Source organism: Nelumbo lutea, chromosome 6 (genome assembly GCF_056320005.1).
Source record: "Nelumbo lutea isolate HS-2025 chromosome 6, American lotus-T2T, whole genome shotgun sequence".
Taxonomy (NCBI): domain Eukaryota; kingdom Viridiplantae; phylum Streptophyta; class Magnoliopsida; order Proteales; family Nelumbonaceae; genus Nelumbo; species Nelumbo lutea.
In genome coordinates, this window is record NC_142689.1 from 1,694,349 (window position 1) to 1,700,215 (window position 5,867).

Here is a 5,867-nt window from a genome sequence, read left to right on the forward strand (position 1 = left end):
TACATGAACGAGAAAGCAATTTTTTAGATGTCAGGATTCGATTGCTCCAACTCAATCGACTCGATGGAAGAGATTGGGGATAGTGGGGATAGTGGGGATGGAGAAGAAGAAGCAGTCAATGAGGGGGAGATCGGGGGAAGGATTTCATGCTGTTCCCTTCTATTGCAAGAGGAAGGGGAAATATGGGCAATTCTGATTTTTTGAAATATTTTATTGGCTCTCTTACAATTAATCAAGGATAATTTCATAATTTTATCATATGGAAAGTTTTCCATCTGAATCACAGTGAAAGTTGTTTCCATCACGGATCCTCTTGTTGCTATGTGCGGTCTTTCTTTTAAATTGATGTCGTCATCATTGCTTTCTTCCCACACCAACCTTCAATATGCCTGATGAAGGAAGATTTGGCCCGACTTCACAGTTACGTAACACGTGGCAAAGGCAACAGTTCGGCACAAAAGCACGCCTAAGGCGCGAGCATCAAGGGGAGAAACCGGCTGACCAAACTCCCCTATCAGCGGTCCGAACTCCCTATTAGGGGCCCGAACTCACCCTTGGCCCCAAACCAGACAGTAATCCGAACTGGCCTGCATGTAACAGTTCGGGACATACCTCACCGAACTGGCCTGCCTTGTAACGGTTTGAGACATACCTCACCGAACTGGCCTACCTTGTAACAGTTCGGGACATACCTCACCGAATTGGCCTGCCTTGTAACAGTTCGGAACACACCTCGTCGAACTGGCCTGCCTTGTAATAGTCCGGGATACACTTCACCGAACTAGCCTGCTTTATAACAGTTCGGGATACACCTCGCCGAACTGACCTGCCCTATAGCAATACAGGATATACCTCCGAACTCAAGACTTCGCCTCGCTCACCACTCCACCACATTGCCCTCAGGGCACCAAAACCAAACAAATCGTATTATGCCTAACTCCGCGGAAGTCTGTACCCAAGGGCGGCGCACCTGACTGATTTGGGATCTGACGCTTGACGGTCACACTCCAAACAGCCACCTGCCACCGCCTCCTGACACCGCCATCTCCAATTACAGAGACGGTTCCGATAAAAGGCAGTGACGGTTCTGTCTCAACAGAAAGGACAATACCCGAATTGACAGATGCAAGGGTAATCATACCCGACTTGACAAGGGCTTCGGAGTGAGTGCGCGAAGTGGTTATAAAAGGCCCCCTACCCCCAACAACAAAGGTATGTGAACTTTGCGCCATCTGGTCTATACTTTGCCTTTGAGAGAATACTAATTTGAGCTTCGGAGTTATCTCACCGGGTTCTCCCCGGAGTTCCCTCATCTTTCCCGTTTCAAGCTCTCCGTCGCTCCAGCTCAAAGACGAAATCGTTGACAGCTAAGACCGGTCAGATTGCGCTCGATCAATTGACTATATGTTTCATCGATCGATCTGTGTAAATATTAAACAAAACAATCGAGACCGCCCACACAGCTGGACCAGCTTCTTGGCAGCTCAATAAAGTGGTGCTGGGTAATATTACGTGAATCATTTGGTTTTGGACTGACTTATCAAACCAATAAACATAGACTTACATTTCTCTCTTTATTTGAAAAGAATAAACCCAGATTTACAAAACCAAGCTTCAAAGTTCAAACGACAAACTGACAAGTTTGAATGTGGGATGCATGATAACAGCGTCTTAACTTAAGACATCTGTATCAGAGCCACGCCATTGAATTGAAATTGAATTAGTGGGAATGGATTTGGCGTGGGCCGGTGGCCGGGTTTAATTAGTAAAAGTTTGTTGACGGTGGCTAATGGTCTCTCTCTCTCCTCCCCATATTAGAACTAGCCAGCCTCTCGCCGATAAATCGGTGTAGGTGATTAGGCTGAGGAAAGGTGTGAATCTTGAGGGCGGCATGTGGTACGTAAGAGGTTGCCTTCGTTTTCACAACATGAAAAGAAAAGAAGCAAGCATATTAGCCATTTATTTGTTCTTTGACCACAAGAATCAAGAATGGATGTAAAAAGATCTCTTTTGATTTGAGTCAAGGACCTCTCTACGTCGGCTGTTAACCACCACTGGACACGTGTCTAAGACGACTTCTTGGTTCCGAAGAAACGAGTCAAACACCCCTCTCTCTTTCTCTCTCTTATATTATTTTTCGTCTCGTACTCATCCACCTCCTCATTTGCCCCTTTCTTTTGCAAGGTCTCTTCTCTCCCTCCTCCTTTCCAGTGATCACCACTGTTTTACAACTTTAATTTTGTTCCCCAAATCTCCGCCCGCTAACAGTTTCAAAACCACAAACGGTCAAACTGATGGAAGAGTAAAGTACGCGGCTTGCAAGAAAATTGAAGACGTAGAGGGTGTTTGCTTCGTGGCTATATAAGATGTGTTCGTGTTTCATCTGGTTGACAAACACAACTAACATTCCGTCTGCTATTTGTATATTATTACTAATTCTATAAATAGAAACCCATGGTTCCTAAACTAGTGGTTTTTGACTTTTTTTCTTCTTCAACACATTTTTTTATAACTTTCTCAACGAGGAATGGTTTGGCGGCCACGATATATACCCTAAGTTGTGTAGCCCCATGAAGCTTAAAAAATTAAAAGTATACATTCCGTCTTAATCTTTAATTAAAGAGTAGCTGGGAAGGGCCAAGTGGTTTTATCAGGCATGGTATCTGAGACTCGGTGCAAATTGTTTTAGTCTTAATCCTAATATATGTGGATGCATCAACGTATCGGTGCCAAGATTTTAAAACCATTGTTTACCCCGATAATCGAACCATTCAGCTTGGAAAATCATCACCAATTCCATTTCTGCCCTGTATCACTATCTTGAAAAAAAAAAAAAAACTATTGATATGGTCAAAGAACCATTGATCCGAGGAATCGATTGATTCATCAACCGGGTCAGCGGTTTATCAGTTCAATTTAAAATAAAAAATACAAGAAATAAAATTGTCATCTTCATTAAAGCCCCATTTGATAGTTTTCTTCTATTTATTATCAGGGTTTACTACCTTTTTCTCAAGAGAAAAGATTCCCAACGACTAAACCGTGACCACAACTCCCTATATCTCTCCACCTGCGACCACCATTTACGGCAGTGACCACTTCTTCCAATGTGATACCTTCCTAAATTCCTAATTCTTGAGATTTCTTTCTCAAATCTCACTATCTCAATGGTTGAATGGTCTCTGCAGCTTTACATCCACAACAGCCTGACACAAATCTCACTATCTCAATGATTCAATGGCCTCGGCAACTTTACATCCACAACGGCCTACCTCACCACCAACCACTGCTTGCAAAGAAGATTGAAACTGTCAAACCAGTGAGGCGGCGATTAGAACCACCCCCTCTTGCAACGACCAATTGAATGGTGGGACTAGGTAAGTAAGGTTGTATTTGGTACCATTGTCGCACCTACTTAAAACTTTTATAATGTTAAATACAAATTTTTCAGAAAGCCTTTTTAATAGACAATTCCAACTCAGAATTCATAAATTACACAAATGTATTTATCCCCAGCCCCCTTATAAACACCTCCCCCCTAACCTGAAATCTTCCCCCAAAAATGGTATTGTCACATCACATCATATAATCATCCACTAAAAAAAGCCTTTTTTATAGTCCATTTTACATAAAAATTCAATTATCAATTCTCCAAATGTATTTATCCCCACTCCCTATAATTGCATTATGAATTCTGAGGTGAACTGAATTCAAATTCTTTCAAAAAAAAATATAGGCATTGGATTTGGTATTGGCATTTGATGAATGGTGATTTGGCATGACCTAGTAAGAAGGGGGACACGTAGATGTGATCTACTCGAAGGGTGACAAGTCAACCAAACGAATCCAGCTCGCAACATTTGGAGCTCGGGTATTCAGCCACCTCGGCGTAGAGAAACCTCGACACCCAATCCAGTTCGGGACTAAAGAACCGAAGTGACAGTTCAGAGCTAAAGAGTCGAAACGCCACGTAATCGACTCCAAAGGCCTTCCCAATGGACCTCGAATTTCTTGAGATCACAATGAGACTCATCCTAGCTCCGCCTGAATCGGAGATAAACGCTAAAACTTATCAACACATTGCTCTCCTTCAAAAATGGAACAGGTCTTATCTGCATAGCCCAGAGATCCCAAAGCTCTTTCGTAAGGCCCACGACTATTCCATTATATAAGGACATGAAACCCCAAGGCAAAGGTACGTGTGATTATTTACTCACTAGCATTCAAGTATTCAACTCGCATCCACAATATAGTGCTGACTTAAGCATCGGAGCGACCTCGTCGGGTTAGCACCCCGGGTTCTCTAATCTACTATTTTGCAGCTTGGTCCAGCTTGCCGCGCAACTGGAGTTCGGATCATCTTCCAGCTAAGAGTATTTAGATTGTGCATAATCAACATTTATAGTAGAAACACCAAATTTGACGTTTTTTAAAAAAACTAATGGTATAACAAATATTATATTGATGATTCAAATAATTTGTGATAGAAAAAATATATATATCTTCTAAAATTTGTATTGATCAACTTAAAACATTGTAAGTACAAGTGATAATGGTACTAAACATAACCTAAATTAGCAACTCAACAACCACTGCTTGAAGCAACAACTAAAACCGCCAAACCAATGAGGCGGCAACTAGAACCACCACTTGCAGTAGCAACTAGACTTAATGGTGGAATCATGATGTATGAAAGCATCGTTGTTTTCATAGCATCCTAGTTTTCAACTTATTTCATTTATTTTTAGTTTATTATGATAGATTAAGGGAAAATTCCCGATAGGTACCCTATACTTTAGGCTGAGTGCCAATTTAGTACTCAAACTTTAAAATGCGACAATCTAATATTCGAACTTTCGAAACGCGATAATTTATGTATATCACATGACCTCATGTGCGATTTAATATTTTTGAAAATATCAAAATTATCCTTAAAATAAAACACTATTCATTATCTTCTTTCTCACGAAAATAAAACAAATAATCCTTGAATCTTTCTTGAAGTAGGCAAAGTTTGGTTGTAGAGTAACAACTCCTCACAAAGGCATAGTTTCCTTGAATCTTCACATTTTAGACACAAATAAAATGGACTTCTCATTATTATTCGGTTTCACGTATCTCATCGCTTTATCCTCTCTAGTTTTTATATCCCTTTCTGCAATCTCGTCGGTGTTTATATTGTCATATTACGGATACGTTGATAAAGAAAACTAAATGATATTTTAAGGGCAGTTTTGTCTTTTCACGTGCCATTTAACGACAGGTACCAAGAAGTTGTGTTTCAAAAATTTGAGTACTAAATTATCGCATTTTAAAGTTCAGGTACTAAATTGGCACTCGACCTAAAGTTTAGGGTACCTATCGAGAACTTTCCCTAGATTTAATTACTTTTAAAGGGTTCAATATGATGCTAGAAATGCATGAAAAATCTTATAACTAATCAAGTGGCTTCATAAAAGTAAGAGAAAATCAAGTGGGTTTAATATCACCAAAATTCACAGGGTTGTGATTAGTTAAAGACTTTTTGGCATCGTAGATTTTTTTTTATTTTAAATATTTTATATTTTAATTATAATATCATAAGTGAAATTATTTGATCTTGATGGTTGAACCCAAGGTTTTTAAAAACGAATCAGAAACAGAACCAGTCAGGGGACCAGTTTCCGTTTAAGCAATTCAACTGTCCGGGTCAAATGGTTCGACCTGCAACGTCATAAATAAATTAAAAATAAAAATATATTTATAAATAATAAAAAATAGCATAAAGTTAAATAAAATACAGAAAATAAAACTATCTAAATGCAAAAATAATACAATACAAAACACATGGAAAATATAAAAAAGAAATACAGAAAAAAAAAACATTA